We start from the raw sequence: 25,055 nt of genomic DNA on the forward strand, positions 1-25,055 counted from the left end.
TTTTGGTGGAAAATACGGGGGGGAGGGGGGCTTTAATTTATATCTGAGCCATGTATGTTTGATTAGAGGATTTACTTATTGCTAAATAGGCAGAGGATGCCAGATGATAAGGGATGAGTTTGAGGATTGTATGCGCACAAGGTATAAATGTTTTCAGGATAAAGCTATGGCAGCTAAAAACTAAGATAGCATCCTTCCTTCCTTATTGGAATCAGGCGTAGATCTCAGGAAAAATTTAAAAAATAAAAGGAGGCTATCTACGTGTGGGAGAAACACACAAGTTACTTAGAGTACTTAGAGTTAAATTTTAGGTAAAAAAGATGTGTAGTTGGTCGGTAAAGACGCAGAGTTGTACTTACGTATTTGCCAGGCTGTGTACTGTGTACATGCATGCAGCACCCACTGCAGCCTCCTCCGGAGAATACTATCGGTGCTTAATATTATCTCAAAAATGCTTCAGATGTCAAATTTTGAAATCATCCATGTTGTGAATACCTATCTATTAATTATACCTGTATCTTTCCCTCTGCTTTATGCTGCTTATTAGTACATTCTGTGCGCATTGGGGGAACTAGTTGAGAGGAGGAGGGGGGGGGGATAAATCTTACCCTCACATCTGACTTAATTCCTAAGAAATATGAGGGATTTTGCTAAGTTAGCTGTGTTGCCAGACTTTCATTGTGGAAATTATAATTGTACCAAAAATATTTCCATGTAAAGATGAACCATCAAGCTAAAACTTTAACTAAACATTCGCACAAATTTATCAATTTCTTTTTGTGGCACAATGGTACAACTTCTGGAAACTTCCTGTTAATAGGTAAATACGAGGCACTTAGCACATTTCTTGAAAAATTTGCTAAAACAATATCTTACCGACCAACTACACATCTTTTTTACCTAAAATTTAACTCTAAGTACTCTAAGTAACTTGTGTGTTTCTCCCACACGTAGATAGCCTCCTTTTATTTTTTAAATTTTTCCTGAGATCTACGCCTGATTCCAATAAGGAAGGAAGGATGCTATCTTAGTTTTTAGCTGCCATAGCTTTATCCTGAAAACATTTATACCTTGTGCGCATACAATCCTCAAACTCATCCCTTATCATCTGGCATCCTCTGCCTATTTAGCAATAAGTAAATCCTCTAATCAAACATACATGGCTCAGATATAAATTAAAGCCCCCCTCCCCCCCGTATTTTCCACCAAAATTCAAAATGTAAATAGGTACGTTTAAGATTAATTTCAATGCCTCAGAACGCTGGGGCCCCCACACAAGCTTGTGATTTCTCCATAAATTCTAAAGATTCTCCATCCTCAATCCTTAAATAAATTATATCATAATAATTATGTCAATAATTATATTATATCCTTAAATTATATCAGAAAAATATCTTGCCAAAGTATTTTGAGAATTACGAGCTGGGTGGGGTAGGGAGGCGGCGGACGATAGGATGGGTTAGAGTAGGTATTGGGAAGAGAGTGCTCGAACTGCCCTGAGTTCCCGTCGCGCGACGCAGCCATCTTGCCTGCACATCGTAGGGGGTCTTTGCCTGCAAAAAGTAAACATCGTTACCAGCCTCCAACTAGTTGTATGAATAGATTTATACCTAATTTGGATAAGAGTTTAATTCTTTGTAGATGCTAACTACTATATTTACATATTCATATTATTACGTCTCACGTGTTCTACTGGAGCCCGATATACTATTACCTTAGTTTCTCTTGAAATGTTCAAGTGGTATCTTTATTTTTTATTGAACGAATATGTGACAAATTTTTAAGTGAGGTTATGTCGTCATGTTTATCTATGTCAGTACCTGACCTAAGCGATAGATGTAATTCAGGTAAATTACGTTAACGAAATTACACCGAAATTGTGCCAAACTCTCCAAAGGAAGCAGCATTTACATCACAGAATGTATTCTCACCACTAAAGTCTAAAAATTACTGGAATATGAGCCTCGGCCTTCACATGCGACTGTCACTGAACTTCGACCAAAATTTATTCGCTCTATATCTTGCCATCAACCTATGTGCTCTGGAGTGATTATGTTTCTCTGAAGTGTATGTTATTTACATTAAGAACATGTTTCCTTCATGATTTATCTTGGAATCCTCCTATCTCTTCTACCGTTCTTGTTACGCGTGGCTTGCGAACCTGAGTATGTGAGGCACAATTCCATCCCTTTTCGGAACAGTTCAATCATAGGTCAACTTAATGTCACATAATCAAAGGTCTTTGACTGTGAGCATTTGCTCAAATTGGTTTCTTCTGAGTCTCTTTGATTTTGCGTCAGGAGTTGTTAGAAACTTCATTTTGCCCAACAATGTATAACAAGGTCTTTAATGAAAGGTATGTACCCGTTTTATTCTCATAATTTCATAAGTTGATGATAAAAATACAATGAAGGCTTCATTTTCTTGCATCGATTACTGTGTGAAATGGGTGCGTCCATTCTTCCTCCGTACAAAAGCGTAACAGAACAAATTGCTTATCTGTTAAGAGGACTACAGTAGTAACATACGTAGGTGCCAGTTCCTGCCTAGTTCCATTGGAATAAGTGCGATTGTGTCAATCAAGGCTGAATACAATATTATATTAACATTTATCTTTTTATCCAGCCAGAAGTATGTCTTCATGATCCTTACTTTGTCTATGAGCCTTGCCTGATCGCATCAGCCCAAGTAAGTGAGAGGATATACCCACCTAAATCGGAATGGAAAGCTTTGTTAAAATCGCCGCCCCTCTTTCTTGCTGCTTATGTGAGGGGATAATCTCCACCCTTTTAATGGATATTTAATCTCAGTTCTCTGTTTTAAATGAGGACCAGTTTGCTAGAGGGAACCTCTGTGTCATTCACGTATTGAGTGTTTGTTTACATCGAGTCATAAGGTTATGTTTGCACCCACTTATTGCTAGATGTGTTAAACTGAAGTATTATTCAATTTTGACCTAGCGAGTGCTTTCGAAGCTCAGCTCCCAGCATGTAATTACTCCAGTGAAACAGTGCACGTAAAATATCAGGTGTTCGGAGTTCAGTATTGACCTACCTAGTTTCTGCACCGCTAATCGTCCAAGGCTGAATGTGATTAGATCAATTATTGGTATCATTTATAAGAAGAAATGGAAAGCTCGCATATCACCTTCCATATATTAACTAAATGCTCTTATCAAGAGATTGCCGTTTCGGTTGATGTCTGTCAGTGAACCTTAAAACCTCAAGGAAACTAAGAGGTAAATTTTGCAATATTTTATCCTTAAAATGCCTGTATTACGACCAAATACTTTCTCCATGGCTATTGCATTTTTTAAAATAACTTAAGGCACTAGGTACCTATGTGGGCAAGTATATGATTTGACAAATTTTATGGTGAAGCGATATTATTCGAAATTAATCCAAGAGAAAGGCAAGCTATTTCATTGCATGCGCCGGTATTTTTTTGCAATGGCCGATACTTAATAAGGTCAGTGAGAAATTCTCTTAATAGGTATTCATTGTCAGAACCTGCAGCCTGATTGTCGAAATTGTGTGTTTCTTGGGTAGACATAGATGACATAGGTCAAAAGGCGGTACGTGATTGGTCGGCGCTATGTCTTGTCGCTGTTTTGTCGTGCCTCTGATGGGTGGAACCCTAGACAAGCTAAAGGCATCTCTTAAGTTTCTGACAGTATGTTGTCCATTCCACCAGACAAAGGCGCAATAAAGCAGCGATAAGACATAGTTGATCAATAACGCTCCACTTTTTAACCAATGTCATCTGTGTCTACCTTTCAAACACAAACTTTCAACAATCAGGCTGCTGGCACCCTCAAGTTAGGAAGATCATCTTATGCGATAAGTATGCCTGTTGCCAAATTTTCAATGAGAAATTAAGTATTCGGGGGAGATGAAAATATTTCTCATTTCATTGCAATCATCGACAATTTTTCTTTTACAATGCTCCTTAGAGTATGGTGTACCTAGAGTCTGTAGGAACAAAGTTTGGATGTTTGGATGCTCTAAAGAATAATAATCCCAAAAGTCATGAAAATACCTAGCTAGTTTAAAGTCATGCCACACCAAATAGCCTCATTTTGGTAAAATTTGTGCTCTACTACTTCATTCACTGGTTGTTTCATGAATAATTCATCATTCCATACGGAGTACCTATGATTTATAAGGCAACGCTCTCATGAATTTCCATAATCATCTGATAGGTTGCTGAGTGATGAAATTCAGTATCGAAAAACTTGCCGCTAGCATTAATACAAACATAGGTGCGCTTAAGAGGGATGATGTGCGTAGTTGAAACAAATGAGCAAAATTATTTTATAACTTGGAATAAGCTTACAGTGTAATGCCTATGACAATAAGTTATACTCTTTTTCCATTAATTTTCTCACGCAGGTAAATGACAACTCGATAGCTATTTAACCCCTCCCCCTCCCCTGTCACCCTTTTCCTGTGAGCCTTTCCAATAGGTACAGATACATTTGACTACCTTAGGTAGCCCCACTACTTTCAACTACCTATTTCCAGACTGATCACAAGTCAGTGGGTGCTATTAAAATTTCCGCTAAATGTGTTAGTGCTTTAGCAGATGTTGTTTACTTTCCATTCATTCAGGATTTTCAAATAGCCAATAGTACCTACTTAATATTTTATGGCCACACCTTTCTCCATTCAAAAACGAGCTGATATAAACTACAAAAACCCTCAAAAACATTTTCGGGCAAAAAATCCGGTCGAGGAAATTGACGTGTTACATCTTACTAACCAAAAACATTCCCTTTCACCCCTCCAAGAAGGTTGATAAAACTAAGTAAGTAACTATGAGATGGCAAAAACCTCTCTTAAATTCTCAGGGTCCACCAAGGCCACATATGTCCAAAAACTTACTCTATATGGTTTAAAAAAAAGAAACAAAAAATAATCCCTTAACAATAAGAAAATTTAAAAAAAAAAAAAAAAAACCGATTTTGTGGTTCACAGATATGTACATAAATCCTTCGAATGAACTTGAAATCACAAAATCGGTCGAGAAAATTTAAATGAATTTTCTCCTTCAATTATGAGTTCCGCAACAAGCACGACTCGCTTGAAGCTTTCCATACACGAGCCGCAAGAAACTAATTTCTTCTTTCTTACCTACTGATTGTGAGGAGAGCGGGAGCATTTACTTTTTCCTTCATTTATACAGGATGCAACAAGCATGACTCTTGCGTTTGCAGAAACCCTTTCATTAAGGAGATCGCGAGAGCCTTTACCGCGTTCATTTCCAAAAGGGATTACTCCAGAATTTCATGCATTTTAATAATTTAAACGATTCATCTGTTCTTCTCTTCTCTCCTTCTGTCCATTGACAGAGATACACAATTTTTCCGACTCACTGACGCGACCGGCTCGATGCGTAAACAAGTGTGGATTACCTCTAAGGTATAAAAAAAAAAAAAAAAAAAAAAAAATCAGAATAACACTTACATCACAGCATGGGTGTGAGTTTTCTTATATCGAAACTTAATTCAATTTCTTTAAGTAACTCCTCTTGTCAAATGGGACCCATTTCGTGAAAATGAAAAAAAGGAAAAGTAAACGAAAACTTTTAGCCTTCTCACCATCCAAATCATATGGTAAGCTTACAGTAAAAGCAACCATGATTTAGATGCAGCGAAGTTAATCGAAAGAGTCTGAAATGTACCTATGTGGTAAAATGGGTCCACTGGTAAAACTGAAGCTGGCGTCAGGGATAAAAAGGCATCGTTTCACTGAGAGCATCGAGCCGGTCGCGTCAGTGAGTCGGAAAAATTGTGTATCTCTGTCAATGGACAGAAGGAGAGAAGAGAAGAACAGATGAATCGTTTAAATTATTAAAATGCATGAAATTCTGGAGTAATCCCTTTTGGAAATGAACGCGGTAAAGGCTCTCGCGATCTCCTTAATGAAAGGGTTTCTGCAAACGCAAGAGTCATGCTTGTTGCATCCTGTATAAATGAAGGAAAAAGTAAATGCTCCCGCTCTCCTCACAATCAGTAGGTAAGAAAGAAGAAATTAGTTTCTTGCGGCTCGTGTATGGAAAGCTTCAAGCGAGTCGTGCTTGTTGCGGAACTCATAATTGAAGGAGAAAATTCATTTAAATTTTCTCGACCGATTTTGTGATTTCAAGTTCATTCGAAGGATTTATGTACATATCTGTGAACCACAAAATCGGTTTTGTTTTTTTTTTTTTAAATTTTCTTATTGTTAAGGGATTATTTTTTGTTTCTTTTTTTTAAACCATATAGAGTAAGTTTTTGGACATATGTGGCCTTGATGGACCCTGAGAATTTAAGAGAGGTTTTTGCCATCTCATAGTTACTTACTTAGTTTTATCAACCTTCTTGGAGGGGTGAAAGGGAATGTTTTTGGTTAGTAAGATGTAACACGTCAATTTCCTCGACCGGATTTTTTGCCCGAAAATGTTTTTGAGGGTTTTTGTAGTTTATTGTGGGAAACGGAAATTATAAAATGGGGAAGGGAAGAACTTTCTGCACCCCTGCTCCTTCGGAGTTAGAAGAAACCTACAAATCATCCTTGATGGGATGTTTTTTAGTATCCCATAAAGTTCTCTTGACGAGGTTTATCCTTCTGCCTCAAGGAAGCCTCAACGCTGAAATTAAGTTACGATGTAAAAGAAACAAGCGCCCTTAGTGTTGAATGGGAAGAACACTCCTGGAAGTAACCAGAGCACCTGTATACGGGAGAGTATTGCCAATTCTTTTACTACAGTAAAAGTGTGCCGCTCTCTGATTGGTCGGCTATCATGGAGCCCCAAAGTTGGCCCAATGTAAACAAACATGATGGCGAAAAAGTTCTACCAAGTTCAAGACGTGATTTTGGGTGTGACAGAACTTTTTTTATATCCAACTTCTGGATTGAGTTCGGATCGAACGTTGATGAATATTTTTGCCGAAAATTAAGCTTCGAGTGTGATTATCATTCATTTCTCAGCCGATAATGCGTGTTCCTCTGGGTCGGGTTTGTTTACATTGGGCCAACTTTGGAGCTCCAATATAGCCGGAAACGGATGAACCAATCAGAGAGCGGTACAGAAATGGCAATGGAGATGTTGCATGTGAGAGAAATTTGCGATATGACTGTTGATTCTCATGTTAAAGTTCGCGAGAGACACGATGGCGCCAGTGGTTTTCTCTGAAATCAACTCCCAAGCTCAAAAAAAGCTCTCAAGTTGTGGCCAAAATAGAAGGGATATCCAACGCTATCCTGAGAGTCCACCTCTACATCGAGACAAACTCTCCATGCAAAGATTGGAAGCAGATACATTGACAGGGTTGCCGTGATTTCAGTTTTCGAATCCCCAAATAAGTTGGCAGCCATGTCAATGTATTTGCTCCCGTATCTTTGCATGGAGAGTTTGTCTTGATGTAGAGGTAGACGCTTAGGATAGCGTGGGATATCCCCTCCATTTTGGCCTCAACTTGAGAGCTTTTTTTGAGCTTGGGAGTGGATTTCAGAGAAAACCAGTGGCACCATCGTGTTTCTCGCGAACTTTTACCTAAGAATCAACAGTTAAATCGCAAATTCCTTACACACGCTACATCTCCATTCTCTCCCGTGTACAGGTGCTCTAGATGCAACTATTCGGGCTCCCTTGTTGTCCGTGTTGCATACGCACGGAGGTGAAGGCGTTTTGAATGTCCAGGCATTCACCACTTCATCACAGCGTGCGTGGGCCCGTGGCGCCAACGTTTACTGCGAGGATCGGTTCCTCATGTTTGGAAAAGTCGGGGATTTTTCAAGCACCCCTCGATTCTGAATAAATGGAAAACAGTATCATGGATTTTTTCAGCTCCGCGTATCCACGGGAGTCTTTTCACACAGTCAAAGTCTACAGATCAAGCATTAAGAAATATTAAAACCACAAAATGAGTTCAAAACAACATTATTCATTTATCAAGCGATTTCGGTGCATCGACTCTAGCAATGTAGGACGTGTGCCCATGTTCCGAGGCTTTGAAAAACGGTTTTTTGAAATGGGCGACCCTTTCAGTCATTGATCTAGATACTAAAACATTTTGATGTTCGCAAAACGGTTCCCTTGATATTTTAAATTTGGAATGGTTCGACCCCGAAATGCATTCTGCCGAACCTGAGATCCACCTTAAAGGCCCGATGTGGGTGGTAGCGATCGTGACTGCCGCGTTCTATTCCAAGCGCAAAGGGCCGTAAATGTAAGGAAATATCGATTCCTCTTCGATAACAGTGGCGTGGCGTGCTTTGCGATATATCGATTGTTATGTCATTTAAACCTATGGTAAAGAATCGATTATTAAGGTGTTCGCTGCGAACACCCTGTTTATCGATCCTTTTTCACAGGTTTAAATGGCATAACAATCAATATATCGTAAAGCACGCCACGCCACTGTTCGATAACTAACGACGCACAGTGGATCGAGTCAATGGAGATGTTGCATGTGTGAGGAATTTGCGATTTGACTGTTGATTCTTATGTAAAAGTTCGCGAGAATCACAATGGTGCAACTGGTTTTCTCTGAAATCGTCTCCCAAGCTCAAAAAAAGCTCTCAAAGAGAGGCCAAAATGGAGGGGATATTCCACCCTACCCTGAGAGTCCACCTTTACATCAAAACAATCTCTCCATGCAAAGATAGGGAGCAAATACATTGACAGGGGTGCCACTTTATTTAAGGACTCCAAAACTGAAAACACGGCAACCCTGCTAATGTATTTGCTCCCTATCTTTGCATGGAGAGTTTGTCTTGATGTAGAGGTGGACTCTCAGGATAGCGTGGGATATCCCCTCCATTACGCCCTCAACTTGAGAGCTTTTTTTGAGCTTGGGAGCGGGTTTCAGAGAAAACCAGTGGCACCATCGTGTTTCTCGCGAACTTTTACCTAAGAATCAACAGTCAAATCGCAAATTCCTCACACATGCAACATTTCCATCATGGAGGTCGGACATGAAATTTTGACTAAAACGGCAAATGTTGATGTTTATTTCGTCGCATTTTAAATTTCAATGGGTGCTTCTTGAAGAAAATTTCAAGAGGAAGCCAACGAAACCTCTTTTCGAATCTCCAAGTTTTTTATAAACGGAGTTATAAGCGTTTAAAGTTTCCGAATTTCGTCCGACCTCTCCTATTGACTCGATCCTCTGTGCGACGTCACAAGAACCCCTGTTTTGGCCCCAGTTTAACGATCAGTCGTTTTTTTTAACAGTCTCGCGCTTTTAACTGCGCGCGTCTCGCCAGCGGCGATTATTGAAATTGATAGACAAAGCGATAGACAAAGAAGACATAGGGGGTATAAAGCAATTCTATTGGTTGAAATGGGTGGTTCTCATCGACTAAGGGGGAAAATGATAGACTAACTGTCGGGTTTCTCGTGGGTTGCCGTTACTTAGTCGATTACCTACCTCCTTTGTCCATTGCAACAACCCGTTTCCACCAATAGGATCCCTCCAAATCCCTTTTGTCGTCTTTGTCTATCGCTTTATCTATCAGTTTCAATAATCGGTCCGCTGTCTGGCCCAGTTAACGATCAGTCGTTTTTTGAACAGTCTGTCTGCGCGCGTCTCGCCAGGACGGAATTTTGGCGGGCAAACCGGGCGGGGCTGGCCGCGGGGCGCATTGACTCCGAATTGCCAAGCAATCGTATCGCTCCAGTCAAACAGTCGCGTGGCAGAATCATCGCACGCAGCGCAGTGGCGTGGCGTGCTTTGCGATGTATCGATTGATACGCCACTCAAACCTATGAAAAAAGATCGATTATCAGGTTGTTCGCAGCGAACGCCTTAATAATCGATTCTTTACCATAGCTTCAAATGGGGAAGTATCGATAATCGATCATTCACGCCACGCCACTGCATCGCACGCTCCCAATGCTCCTCTAATTTTGCTCAAATATTGATCTTTCGACGCACTGATAAGCGTCTAAGCATAAGCCAACCATCTCGCGTCCTCTTCAGTGCTTTCCGTATCAATGTATAGGTTGGTTTGGACCTCGTTCATCGTGATTTTTTTTGCGTCTGCAGAGGCGGATCCAGCAATGGAGATGTTGCATGTGTGAGGAATTTGCGATTTGACTATTGATTCTTATGTAAAAGTTCGCGAGAAACACGATGTGCCACTGGTTTTCTCTGAAATCATCTCCCAAGCTCAAAAAAAGTTCTCAAGTTGAGGCCAAAATGGAGGGGATATCCCCCGCTATCCTGAGAGTCCACGGCTACATCAAGACAAACTCTCCATGCAAAGATAGGGAGCAAATACATTAGCATTGATGCCGCGTTTTCAGTTTTTGAGTTCCCAAATAAAGTGGCAGCCCTGTCAATGTATTCGCTCCCTATCTTTGCATGGAGAGTTTGTCTTGATGGAGAGGTGGACTCTTAGGATAGCGTGGGATATCCCCTCCATTTTGGCCTCAACTTGAGAGCTTTTCTTGAGCTTGGGAGTTGATTTCAGAGAAAACCAGTGGCACCAGCGTGTTTCTCGCGAACTTTTACATCATAATGGGATTGCATTTTGCAAAAAGGAACCACTAGCATTGCAATGATGCTAAGATTGTGCAACTTCATCTTTTGCAATAAAATTGCGGAAATCGTGAAAAACTATGAAATTTAGATGGTAATTTTTGTCTTAAATTTACAGTTTTTAGCGAGTAAAATAGAAACTATTAATGGATAATCGGGTTTTTCCTCCAAGACAAAAGAAGTTGCACAATTTCAGCAACATTGAAATGCTAGTGGTTCCTTTTTGCAAAATGCAATCCAATTACTAGTCAAATCGTAAATTCCTCGCAGATGCAACATCTCCATTCGGCAACACCGGATAGGCCTTTTAAGATCTATTATTCGATGCCGCGTATGTCGATGACGAGAGTTCAAATAATCGCGCCGAACACAGTGCGGCCAGCGTTAGACGTACATTAGCGCCTGCAAGACTCAAGGAATACTTCACGCATTGCGCCAAACAATGCGGTCGGCGTCAAGCCCTTACTAGCGCCTACAAGACTGCACGGATACTTCTCGCATTGCGCCAAACGCAGGGTAGCCGGTCAGTTGACGCGAAACGCATATTAGCGTCTACAAGACTGTAGGAATGCTGTAGGACTGAGTGTCATCATTTTTTACTTTCAGCTCCAGTTTTTACCATAGTTAAAGGGAAAATGTGTATCCTCATTGTAACGGTTCAGAAACTCAGATGATATTTAAGTAATTATTTTTGGTTACATTAAAAAAATATAGAACGAACAAAAATATCGCGTCGACATTTTTGATACTTTTTTGTGATATCCTTTAGGTAAATTCGCGGAAACTTTTCAGAAAAACTGTGTGTAGCTCTTTAAAAACATCTATTAAAAAGAAACATAGAAGTTGTGCATAACATTGCAATCAGAGATAAATATACGCTTTCTTTCGGGTGCACTCGTCGGGTTTTGGATCCATTCATCTCTTAAAAAACGTGAACATGGTTGTTCTACGATTTTTTGCGTGTAGTTTCTTTCCAGTGGTTAACGGCCGCGTAGCGGCCTTAGGCCCCTTGTTCACTTTTTAAATGTCTTTGGGAGCTCTCTGGGTCATTCGTGCTGCAAGGGCTATCCATCGAAGAGAGACATGCCCGTAAGTAAGGAGGGAATGAACAGTCTTCCGCGACACAGTTATCTACCACAAACTAAGGTTCCAGGGACGGACTGGCCGGGGTGGCGATGGGGCGATCGCCCCACTTTCATCGGCCAAAAGGGGCCCCGGAGGGGCCCCTTTTGGCCGATTTGAAGGGCCGTATTTCGCCGTTTCGAAGAAGCGCCCGAGGGCTTTTTCGGTTCGTCCTCGAGAAAGGGCCCCGAGACTCCTGAGAGGACAGGACACTTTATTGCCGATTCGGAGAGCGCCCTGAAGGAGCTTTTTTATGCCGTATCTAAGGGCGTTGCATTTTGAGAGCCCTTTTTTCTGATTCGAATAAGTCCAAAGGGGTCCTTTTTTGTCATTTCGGAAGAGCCCTGAAGGACTCATTTATTGCCGATTCGAAGAAGACTCGATGGAGCCTTTTTTTGCCGCTTCTAAGGACCTTAAAAGAGCCCCTTTATCTGATTCGAAGGAGTCCTTTTTTGCCGTTTCCAAGGGACCATTTATTGCCGATTTGAAGAGGCCTTGATGCGGTTTTATACCGCCTCTAAGGACCTTCAAGGCACCGGGCTCTTTATCGCCGATTCGACAAAAGGGTCCTTTTTGCCGGGGGCCCTTTGGTACTGATTCAGAGAGGCCTCGAGGGCGCATTTCTATGCAATTTTGAACTTTGGAGGCCCCTAGTAGGAACCTTTCCTACCTTCCTCAAGGGATTTCGTAGGGGCCTTCGGCGATTTTTCCCCCTTTAGCGAAATCCATAATGGGGGCTGTCCATATAATACGTAACGCAGTTTTTTGACCAAATCTATTGATCACGAGATAATAATCAACTTGATCGCGGCAACCTCAACAGAGTTAAAAAGGCTGTTAATGGCGTAAAACTGTGTTTCTATTTCCAGTTTAATTAACACAATAATTTTCAAAGTGTCAGATTTTTGTCAATTTTTGGTTTGTATTTTATTTTCATTTTTATTTTTATTTCGATGGCTAAATTCTGAAAACACGTATCTCGGAATCCGCATCATTAACTCATGAACCCTGAGACTCATAAGGATACACGCAAAACATGAGCATCCTTACGAGTCTCAGGGTTCATGATGCGGATTCCGAGTTACGTGTTTTCAGAATTTAACCATCGATTTATTCATTCATTACGCGTCATTTAACTAGTAAACGGCACTGATTTTTCTATGAGCAGAGCGAAGAAAGGATCCAATAAAACGTTCAAAAAAATTAAGACAGTTGTCAATTTTGGCGGCTAAAAAGGACATTTAAAAAAAACAAACGAACAAAAAAATCCGAACTGTGTTTTTCAGAATGTGTTCTTTTTAGACTGTCACTATTACTATTCTACTTGATTCTATGTATCTTCTGTATACTAATTTAGCTTTGGCACAATTTTTCGTTGGAAGAGGAAAATAAAAGTTGAATTCCAAGTATACAACGGATTCTCATTTTTTCATCCAGTTTAAGAAAATGTACTAAGTTTTGCATTTCTGGTCTCTTTTTGGATAATGTTTCAAAAATAATATTAAAGAATAGGGTCTAAAATAGCGTAAAATTCATTCTAAAAGGGCCTAATTTTCAAAATTTCCCGGGGGAGGGCCCCCAGACCCCCCTAGGGGCCCGCCCCATACTTAATTTAGGGCCAGTCCGCCCCTGTAAGGTTCTATCTACCAAGGTTGCCAGATTACGCTTCCTTGTTGAATCTTGAACGCTTGAATATTGCGCAATCCTATGCATCTCCAAAAGGTACAAAATAGGGCATTCGCGCTATCCTATCGCAGCCCGTTTTGGGGCCCTAAGCTCCTCCATGGGGCTCAGTGGCCGTGCTCTCCCTATAAAGGTACTCTAGCAGTCCGCAGGTATTTGACGAGATGGGTGAGCTCTAATTAGGTTTTTTAAGTTTCTAACCGTGTCCATTCGTTAGCTCCATTCAATCGTGTGACACTAGCTGTTTTCACTTCTTTTGTTAACTTTATTGGCCATCCTTCATCAAATTTTTTGTAAAAACTTTTTCTTGCCGATTTTTCTAAAATGTTTGATACTTCTGACACTACGGCCGCTTCGAGCAACCGCTCATCGTCAGGTGTTTTAAAGGTGTATAAATTTTAAACACCTGACGAGAAACGGTTGCTCGGAACGGCCGTAGTGTAAGAAGTATCAACAATTTTAGAAAAATCGGCAAGAAAAAGTTCTTACAAAAAATTTGACTAGCGCGGTTTTCATGACAAGAATTGGACTGCATTTTGCAATATGGAGCTATAAATTCTGGCTCATCTGAAAAAAAAAAAACACTTATGTGCAAAGGGAAACTAATGGCATATACGTTGTTTTTACACCGGGCCAGAATTTATAGTTCCAAATTGCAAAATGCAGTCCAATTATCATCCTGAAGTCACCAGATTCCTGGCAAATGAGAAGAAAATCCTAGCAACGCCTGACACTGCGTAACAGGTATCAAATTTTCACTCTTTAGTCTTCGGGAAGAATCATTCACGGCAACTCCACCGATCTTCCACTTCTATCAGAGGAAAATGTCGAACATTCGGAGCGCTTGAAGAAGTATTTTCCGAGTGGAAAAGGACCGCCGGAACGCAATATGGAGACATTTATTAATACGTAGTCTTTTCTTTGAGCGCCGTGAAAGCTCTTTTGCCATTCGGCAATATTTCTCAGCCGCCCCCGGCCCCCTATCCGGGGGATACGACGGGGGACACTTAACGCTTTGACCCTCTTCGACGCGCCTCATCCGACTTCAAGGGCTTTGCGTCAACGTCACTCCAACTTTCGAGGGTTCCCGCGACACTGAATAGTTTCCGGTGAATATATCTAGAGCCCCCGCTGTCCTTCAAACGTGGAATCCTGATTTCCATTTCCCAGTGATTTGAATGAATGGACCACTAGAAAAGGAGGAAGTTTCAGCATCATGACTCATACAGGGGTGCAGGAACTTCCCAACCACGCGACCGGCCGTTCGCGTTAAATGGGAGAACCCGTGTGTGGACGAGAAAAATGGGGGAACCCATGTGAGGACGAAAAAATTGGAGGAACTTTCGGAGTTGTTTTTTTTTCTTTTCTTTTTTTTAGGGTTTAAGGGGAACTTGACTGTTGAGTGCGCTACGTTAAGGGAACCTAACTGTCAATCGCGCTGTTTTCGGGGGAACAAAACATTCAAGCGCCCTATTTTTGGGGGAACCACACCGTTGACCGCGCTATTTTGAGGGAACCCAACTGTGAACCTTATTTGTCGGGCAAAATTCTGCGAAAGTTTAAAATGGAGGAACCTAAATTTATTTTTGGGGAACCCTCGGAAGTTTCTGCACCCCTGCACAATGTTATCGCATCAAACTTTCATGTAAAACACGATTTGTTCAACAGGAATCGCTGAAAGTAACTCCTTATCAAGATATCAACGTTTTTTGATGCGTGAATTCAAACTTCACGTTCATCGAAAAAACAATGATCTACTTGAATTATATCGCACATGAAACGTTAATGTGACCGTCTCTGCGGCGTATGAAAATATGACAACCTCAATATCGGCGCCTCGGCTCAGCTATTGCATGTTGTTTGAACTTTGAACAACGCATGGTGCTGCAGGAACACTTCTTGATCGAGAAGCCGGTCAAAACCTTTACAGTGCACGATTTGATTCAGAGATAGACTCTTGTTTTTCTTGTGAGCGGTGAATTCAAATTTGTCTCAATTTATACTAAATAAATAAAAACGTTATTATTTTGATTTGGCGTGGCTATCAGTTTTTCGTTGCGCCGGTTGCGCGAAGGTAAAATTTTAACGAAGGAACTTGTGCCAGGATGCTTAAATTCATGCACCTTGTCTAGTGGTTCACTCCTTGTAACATGAATGGATGGAGACAAAAATAATAAATCATTCAGTCCGTCGGCGTTGACGCTTTATACCGGTAAAGAATGGTTCTATAGCAATTGAACTTGTGATTGCTGAAAAATCGCTGTGAATGTCTTGTTTGTGCCAAAAGAACGCAATACATTTTTTTGTGAAAACTACTACGATTGCGCCCATTCCGCGCCAAAAATGTGTGCAATTGCAGAGCGCACACGTCAACAGTAACATCCAAGGGTAGTTTTTTTAATTGCTGGTGATTGCGCTCCCCCTTTTGGCAACCCTGGTTTTCAGGCAGCGGACAATGTCTCCTTTGACCCCGTTGAACTAGCTCCAAATGACCCAAAACAAGCGTGTCCAACTATCCGCCCCCATCAAAGGCGCCAGCGCCATATCTCATCCGAACAAGCAGAACCTTCAAAAATCCTGAAAAATGCCTTCTATTTGATAGAAATTTCCTCCGCCGAAGGTAGGGTTGCCACAGTCACGGAATACCGGGAAATGTCAGGGAATTTCAAAAAATCAGGGAAAACCTGAAAACGTCAGGGAAAAACAGTTCAGCCACCCTTATTTGCTCTCTGACATGGTTTAAACGTTTCAAATAACAAATTTTGCCCGAAAACTATTTAATATTGTCTTTTTAACCATCTGGCATATCTTCAACTGTCTGGGAATTTTACCAAAATGTGTCAGGGACATGTCAAGAAAATTCAGTCTCTAAATTCTGTGGCAATCCTGCGAAGGTCAAATTTCAAATTCAGTTGGAGGGGGCCAACTCGTCGCTTGGCTGACTCAAGGGCGTAACTACATTTAGAGATGAGCCAGGGAAATCATTGAGTAGTATGGGCGACAGGGGTCATCGTCAAATGTAGTCACGTCCTTATGCCACGAAGGCGATGAACTGTCCTTCCTTGCCCTCAATTTGCACTCCCCGGTCCTCTATTCGCTTAACTAGTTCGGTCGAAGTATGGGACAAGCCTCCCCCCTCCCTCAGACAATTTTGTACGCAATTTAATCTAAAGTATCTGAAAATTTCAAGAGAAAAAATACACGAATGTTCTCCGAAATACATAGTTTATCAAGGGAAATTTGGCAATTCTCGAAGCTTCATACGGTGTTCTTCCGAAGAACGGCAGAACTGTCCTTCTTTGCCCTCAATTTGCACTCCCCGGTCCTCGATTCGCTAAACTAGTTCGGCCGAAGTTGGGGACAAGCCTCCCCCCTCCACTCCACACGAAGCTCGGGGGGATCCGGGAAATACTTTATCTTGAAGCGCGATGCTCGGGCGATATTTTATCCGCGAGGGCAGGGGCAGCTGGGAGCTCTAGGACCGCGGGCTTCGATCCTCTCCGCGTTACGTCATCCGGGGTAAGAGCCGAAAGCGCGGCTGTCGAGCGACACGGTGCGAGCGAGCGGGCGGATCGATGCGTCCTAGGGCAGACTCTCACGGTCGCAGCCGTCGAGTCGGGTCGGGGGCTCGGGGGTGGACGGAGACGGGAGACAGGGGATGGGACACGGAGCTTTGCGCATTGCCGGTTGCCTGCCAGCCCCGGCGCAGGCGGCCTCTCGCCCTCCGCGCAGAGCCGCCTCACTCCGCGCCCGTCAGCTGACGCGTTCCGATATGCTCTCCGAGCTCCTCCAGTAGTGAATAACTTCTTCCTCTCTTCCTCTCTCTCTCTTTTCTTTCCTGTAAGTAACTCTCCTTACTTTCAACTGCACGCTTTCGCGCGCCTTTCCGCCGATTTTCTAGCCGTAGCTTTGTTCGCCCTCGAATGTCGAACTTCCCGAAACCATGCTCGCACCATAAGGCACCTGACACTATGACATTCTGTTTTCACACGTTATCAAAACAAACAAACTTTCACCTACTTTTCTCAAATTTCAGCACAACTTATAGTTCCACTCATTTTTTATCCGTAGCCATACTCACACTGGATTGTCTAGATTTCCAAAACCATGCTCGCACCATAAGGCAACGCACTTGACACTATGACATTCTGTTTTCACACGTTATCAAAACAAACAAACTTTCATCTACCTTCCTCAAATTTCAGGACAACTTAAAGCTCCTCTCATTTTTTATCCGTAGCTATATTCACACTGGATTGTCCAGATTTCCTCTGACCATGCTCGCACCATAAGGCAACACACTTGACACCATGATATTCTGTTTTCACACGTTATCAAAACAAACAAACTTTCACCTACTTTTCTCAAATTTTAGCTTGACCCGTAGTTCCACTAATTTTTTAGCCGTATCTTTATTCACGCTCAAAGATTTCCTCTAACCATGCTCGCACCATAAGGCAACTGACACTATGACATTCTGTTTTTAACGTTATCAAAACAAAACTGTCACCTACTTTTCTCAAATTTTAGCACGACCCATAGCTCACTCAACTTATAGTTCCACTCATGTTTTTTCCGTAGCGATATTCACACTGGATTGTCCAGATTTCCTCTGACCATGCTCGCCCCATAAGGGCAACCCACTTGACACTATGACATTCTGTTTTTACACGTTATCAAAACAAACAAACTTTCACCTACTTTTCTCAAATTTCAACACAACTTACAGCTCCACTAATTTTTTAGCCATAGCTTTATTCACACTCAATTGTAAATATTTCCTCTAACCATGCTCGCACCATAAGGCAACTGACACTATGACATTCTGTTTCTACACGTTACCAAAACAAACAAACTTTCACCTACTATTCTCAAATTTCAGCACAACCCATAGAGCCACTAATTTTTTAGCCGTAGCTATTTTTAGACTCGATTATCTGGATTTCTTCTGACCATGCTCGCACCATAAGTCGACACACAAACTTGACACTTTGCAATTCATTTTTTCCGCACGTTATTTAAACAAATAAGCTTTCACGTACTTTTCTCAAATTTCAATACAACCCATTGGCGTATTAACTTAAAATGCTTTCTCCAGCGTGACTATTCTTCTCGGGGCCTTGCTCTGAACGTAGACGGACATATTTTGCTCTTAGCTGTCATTTTAAACAAACGAACGAACCTCACCGTACTTTGCACATAACTTCGCGCGACAACAGCATTTTGTAGCAAATTTTAGCCCAAGTGATCGTCACTGGAACAGGGTGTCTAGTTGTCTACAAGTCAGGAAGTACTGATTTTTTAAGGGGGGTCCGGAAGTACTGAAAAAATGCGGCAATTCCGCAAGAGGTCCGGAATTTTTTTCATTTTTTTGTTAACTTTGTCTCAATTTGAGCGAGAAATTCAAATTTTTGAAATTGTTCGAATTTCGTTAAATAGAGGTACTGAAAAAGTACTGAATTTTTCTGTTGAGGAGGTACTGAAGTTTTTGGGAATGTACTGAAAAAGTACTGAATTTTTGGTCAGCCTGTTTTAGTAGACACCCTGTGGAATCAACGTAGATAGCTTAGATTGTCTCCGACCACGCTCGTACCTTAAGGCGATGCATTTGACCCTATGCTATTCAGTGGCGTGGCGTGCTTTGCGATATATCGATTGTTCTGCCATTTAAACCTATGAAAAGGATCGATAAACAGGGTGTTCGCAGCGATCAGCGAACATTTTAATAATAGATTCTTCACCATACGTATAGATGGCAGATCAATCGATATATCGCAAATCACGCTACGCCACTGATGCTATTCTGTTTTCGCATTTCATGAACACTAACATTCACCTGCTCTCCCCAAAATTAGTGCAATCACGTTTTTATGTTGATGTGAAATGCCCTCTTCAACCGGACTGTATTTCTTGAGACCGCACTCCGAACGTAAAAGGACACATCGTTCTTAGGTACTGGAATTATGACAAACAAACCTTTCTATATTTTTTTTTGTAACTTTGCGTGGCATGTGTTTTAAGCTCCCAGTATGATGAAGATTTACAGGACTTTAGTTTACGTTCAATGTGAAATTATGTTATTTTAGGGTTTCGGAAAGAATGTCAACATTAGTTGATTTGAACGTTTCATGAAGAAATGTAAACTTGTGTAAATACGACGAAAAATCACCTCCTCGTTATGTGCATGCGGAACGTTTTGGAGAATAAGTCTAAACGATTGCTGCATCCCAGTTGACCATTCCCCCATTGGCGGATCCATTAGTTTGGCAAAATCGTCTCCTCTCCATTTAAACACATGGAAATGTATCGATTCTTGGAGGGGCCCGGTGCTCCGATGAGAATCGATTATTTAGCATAGGTTTAAAGAAGGAAATCCGGCGTTGCCAAATTTTCGGATGAAATCAATCCAGATTTCTACTGCACTCGCTCTTAACATAGGATTTTGCAGTTTGCTTTCAGTCACTACCTAAACAAATAATTTTTTTCAAGCGGCATTTTTGCTCATGCACCCATTACTTTCATCGTCATTATAATGAACTTAAATAGACATTTTTCGGGCAACAGAAAGTAATACACCACATCAATAAGTTACATTTGTGACGATGAATCCTCCAACAATGTATATAATCACAACGATTCCAACCAGATTTTCCAAAAGGTTCAGTTACACGATCAAATTGAGCCATCAAACTGAAGCTCTGATTGGTGGAAAAAGACCTGAGGTGAGGATGCGACCAATGAGAGGCCCAATTTGATGGCTCAATTTGATCGTGTAACTGAACCAAAAGCATTCATCCCCACGATGCCTCACCAAACAGTGTCTTTTGTGTATTATGATATGCGTGATTTTCATCCAAATTTTGCACAGCCAAATATTTACCCAAATCAATTTTATTTCATCTGTTCCGAAGCAAGATCTAAATGTTTTTCAAGACCGTGATTGATGAGCCGACATCAAAGAGCCCAAATCTACTATAGTCAAATTGTGCACCGAACCAATCGTAGCGTGTCTTTTAATCTTTGAGTTATCCTATGTGGCAATGTTTCTGTATCAACTTACCAGTCTGTTGCTCAATAGAAAAAATTAGTATAGTTATAACGTTGATGTTCGGGTCTGCACAAGAACTTAATAATTTAAATTTTTAAGAAAAATCACTTGCACGTTGATTATTTCCTTAATACAGGTCGGTCGCGTTTCGGTCTCATCGCGAGACCATCATCAGCGACTGATCCACCGCTGCTATTGAATGACTTCAGGTTGACATTTCCCCTTCCTCCAAATTAAAATTTTAGATTAAAAATGTAAATTAGTATAGTTGCCTCATCGACGTGTCCAATTTTAACGCAAAATGCCTGATTTGACGGTAAAATGTGCATGTTGCTCCAATGGTTTAAATACTGAACAAGAAGAAGAATTACCTTACCTCTCGAGTTGCCTCGCGATCTGCGAGTCATGAGTTTTGGCATTGTGTGCATTTTTGTTGAGGTAGCCATTTTTTTTTCGTGAGCATGGTACGAAATTTGTAGGACAGGAAAGTTTTAAAGAACGAAATTCACGGAACTTCTTTTATTAGTACTGTTACACCGGACCGCTTTCCGCGAAACGCCTCTTCTGGTAGGAGTCATTCTTCATGCACTTTGTTAACAAGAATGGCTTCTAAATATTTCATACCTAATCCCGGCAACAATCCGTGTTCTTTTTCATATCGGTGCACTCCCCTCCCCCCGCCTCAGTCTCTCTCCCCCAACCCTAGGAGCTTTTTCAATAAGCAGCATGGCTTTTTCATCCACGGAGGAGAAGCTTATTTTTTCATCCTGTGTCGTTATTCCAATAACGTTCCAGCTCGCGTTCGGAATTGTAATTCTCGTACCCGTTCGTTCATTTTTTGAATTGGTGTAGCAATCTTGATTCTGATGAGGGACACGGTTGCTTGAAGGAGGGAAGAGTGAGAATCCAATCTTGGTAAGCATCATCTTGTGTTGCTCTCAGATTGTTCAGACGTTTCTCTGAGACTGATTTAGTGACTACGTCCTTTGATATAATATCGAACTCTAAACCATAACAAACTAACATAACCTCATGTACGAGTTCTTCCTGAGTTAATTTTGCCAATTTATTAAAATTTAGTCATTGACCGGTTATAAATCGATTAATGACCCATTAAACATGAAACTTTTATTGTAAGAATCACTGGAACTCATTCACCATCATGACGCAAAGGGCGCGAATCAGGGCCGGACTAAGGGAGTGGCCACATGAGCCGCGGCCCATGGCGGCTAATCTAGGGGGCGGCAAATTTTGCAATTTTTTTAAATGTAGGTATAAAAAAAATCGGATTCAGAAAAAAAAATTATCAATAAGAAAAGGAAAAAAAATCTCTTTTTCCTGAGAGTATAGTAATTTCTAATTTTGTCATTTTTCGGTGGTACAAGAGACATAGCATCTTTAATTAGTCGAGTTAAGAGAGAAACCAAACACGCAATTTGGCCTGGAAAGGCGCGGCGCAGAGAGCAATGATGACGAGGACGAGATGAGAAGGAGAAACCCTCGGCGCGGCGGTCAGCATGTAACACATATTAGCGCCTACAAGACTGCATGAATACTTCAATCATTGCGCCAAACAAAGTGCGGTCACGCGGTCAGGAGCGGTTGGTGTGAAACGCATAGCGCCTACAAGACTGCAGGAATACTTCACGCATTGCGCCAAACACAGTGCGATCAGCGCGGCGCGGCGCAGCGGCGGAAGTTAAAATTATTAAACCACATTTATGTTTGTTCTTTCATAATTTTTTGGTTCATTTCTTACAAATTGAGGATCTTGTCCACACAGAGATAGGTTTACGAAACTTAACTTTCGCTTCAAGTTCCGTGAAATTTTGCTAGTAGTGTTGACAGGACTTTCACAAAAAATGTATCCAACTCGAGTAGGTAAACGCGTCTTATGCACCCATCCCTTGAAAAATTGTTAAAATTACATGCTTTTTCTTTCGAATTTTAAAGGTCTTCATAACATCCTTGGATTTTGAAAAATTTCCATGAGTGACACTTGAAAATCCTGTAGTTTACATCATCCGATTTTATTTCTCGTCCGTCTGAGAAATCCGTCTTTTTTTTCTATGTGCTGGAGTCTCCCACGGAATGTCGAATAATTTTGCGAATAATCCTCACGTCATTAAATTTGCTTCTTTATGGATAAGGTATAGGGCAATACCTAGATACAGAAAGCGAAAACTTCAATTTTTGAGGTAATTGTCCGAGTCGTTAACATTGTTTGATGCATTCTTGAGAGTTTTTGAAACATTTTGCAGAAGTCCTTAAAAGATCGTTGAAACTTCTTGATTTTTTTTAGAAGTCTTCAAAAGATACTTAATATTGATTTTTAAGAGCTGTCATAAATTCTGAAGTAAAAATTGTTGAAAGTTTCAATGCATTTTGTGAGATAAAATGTCACACGATAAAAGTCCTTTGGTCAGCGGAGTCATAAAAACATGTAAATTGTATCCCTGTCCCAGTGTCCCACGGTCAGTTCGATCCTTTTGATCTTCGGCTCAGAGTTCCCTGTTTCGACACTTTCGTTGCCCTGCTAACTTTAATTCAATATACTTTAACACTATTTCAGTCCTGTTAGCATATTTCTATAGTAAAAAGAGGAAATTTGGCAGGCCTCAGTCGGACTGTTACGGCTTTTCGTAGAAATCCATACGAGAAAGAGAGAGCAGGAGTAGTATAAATTAATTATGAAACCCCAAACGGAAGACCTTAATTAAATAGAAACTTTATTTCAGCGCGCTTTTCCGGGAAATATCTCCACAAATTCGACCGTCCCGATTATTGTTGATAAGTAACACCGACGCGTTGTTGGCTAAGTTCTACCGGGACACCTGCGGGCAGCTCTGCCCTGCTAAGGAAGAACGCCGTATGAACCCTCAGGCGTTGCCGAATTTCCTGGTAAATTTATAAATATTTTCCTCCCAATTTTTCTGATACTTTAGTTTGCAATCTCACCTGAATATTCTGAAAATTTAAAGGAACAATATTCATAACTTTCCTTAAAAATAAACATTTTATCGAAGGAAAATTGGCAGCTCTCGAATGTTCATACGGCGTTTTTCCTTAGCACGGCAGAGCTCAAAAAAGGGGCTGTTTGCTGCATGTCCATCCGGAAGGTGGGCGACGGCGACGCCAACACAGCTGATGTATGTTTTCCGTGTTCTCTCCTGATTACCCCAGAGACATCGTTGGTCGTTGTGCGTCGTGTTAAAACAAGGTTCGCGTGCTCATTATTTTAATTAATAATATCCAAATAATATCCAAATAATAAATGCTATGGCTATCCAAATAATAAATGCTCTACCCTGGAATATCAAAAAACAACTCCGTGACGGTGATATCCGGAAGTTTTTCAATTTACTTCGCGATCTTCTTTTGAGCAAGGCTTTTTATAATTTGAACGAGTTTCTAAACTCATCTGTTGAATAACGTTCTAACCTCCAACTAATGTACAGTTGTAATTTATATTTTTAATTATTGTATAGTGTTTCTTGACCTGTGCCATAGCCCTAATAATGGGGCTCCCATGTACAAAGTTTTAATAAATAAATAAATAAATAAATAAATAATTGTGACCGTTCATGGAAAAGAGAGCTTCGTTTACAGATACTAAATGCTGAGTCGTTGATACCAGAGCATGGAGGAGTGAGTTATGAACATTTTGCAACATAAAAGCGGGGTAACTGCACAGAAAAAGTACGGGTACACTGAAAAGGCACAGATCTCGAAAGGTCGGTACGGAAAAGTTACGGCTTTTCCGTGAAAAAGTACGGAAATTCGAGATTTTTGTGATGAACTATATAAAAAGTAGCCTTGGGGGTATGCGATTTCCTAACATAATCCATAATAAGTTCTCGGTTCGATTCTTTAGGTCAGACCCTAAAGAGGTCTTTAGGTCAGACCCTAAAGAGGTCTTTAGGGTGTTTTTATTTTTTTTCCCATTGTTGTGTTCACGATGGTTTCGTACGTCCCGATTCAATTTCTCTGTTACAAAATAAAATGGCGCCAGAAATTTTTAAACGTCGCATGGCGCTCGTGATACTTTGGCCGGTAGGTGACGAAATTTTGTAAACGAAGTTTTTAGGGAGGATTATAGAATGAATGAGCAAGGCGTTTAGGAAACTTACCGAAAGAGGCAGTTTTAGGGAAGTAAGGAATTAAAGCAAGGATTCTCATTGATTAGGCTCCGGTGGACAGCTCGGAAGAAAGAGAGAAAACGGAATTCCGCCCTTTCCACGCATCCTCATCTCCTGCGGAAGGAGGAACTTCATCCTTAAGGTCGCTTCATCCCTGAAAATCAAGGAGCTTTCGGTTTTAATTTCCGCGGCAACCCTGACGAGATAAGCCGTCGCCTGAAATGTTTTGATAAATCGCTCCCGTGTTCAGGAGGCACTCATCTTTCCGGATCAAATTGGCTCCGTGCGATCGACGCCATGACGGTTCCCAGAAGCAGCTTTTGGACGGGAACCCTGGATGAATGAAATGTGTGCGTGAGTCTGCAGCGTTGCCTCTTTTCATGAAATATTGACGGAGTTATTGTTTGGAAACCTTTTCGCAGCTCCGCGAGGCGGTAGTGCGTCATACTGTGAAAATTGATTAATCTATTACGAGGGTTGGATTCCGGCTATTGGAAACCAATGCAACGTTTTTAGACTGGAGGGGGCGGCTGAA

The 25,055-nt window shown here is 41.1% G+C and overlaps 1 protein-coding gene across 5 annotated transcripts in view; it reads left to right on the forward strand.

The window, feature by feature from the left end:
* The window catches only part of Snap25 (Synaptosomal-associated protein 25kDa), a 139,501-nt gene that overhangs the window by 12,330 nt on the left and 102,116 nt on the right, over window positions 1-25,055 (forward strand). For 3 of the 5 annotated variants that reach the window (XM_072299322.1, XM_019046120.2, XM_019046121.2), the window contains exon 1: window positions 17,016-17,173. The exons of the other annotated variants lie outside the window; for them this stretch is intronic. The gene's annotated coding sequence lies outside the window, so the exon portion shown is untranslated. Of the gene's footprint in view, window positions 1-17,015; window positions 17,174-25,055 lie in introns of those variants that run through there. 5 annotated transcript variants of the gene reach the window in all.

This window comes from Bemisia tabaci, chromosome 4 (genome assembly GCF_918797505.1).
Source record: "Bemisia tabaci chromosome 4, PGI_BMITA_v3".
Lineage (NCBI taxonomy): Eukaryota > Metazoa > Arthropoda > Insecta > Hemiptera > Aleyrodidae > Bemisia > Bemisia tabaci.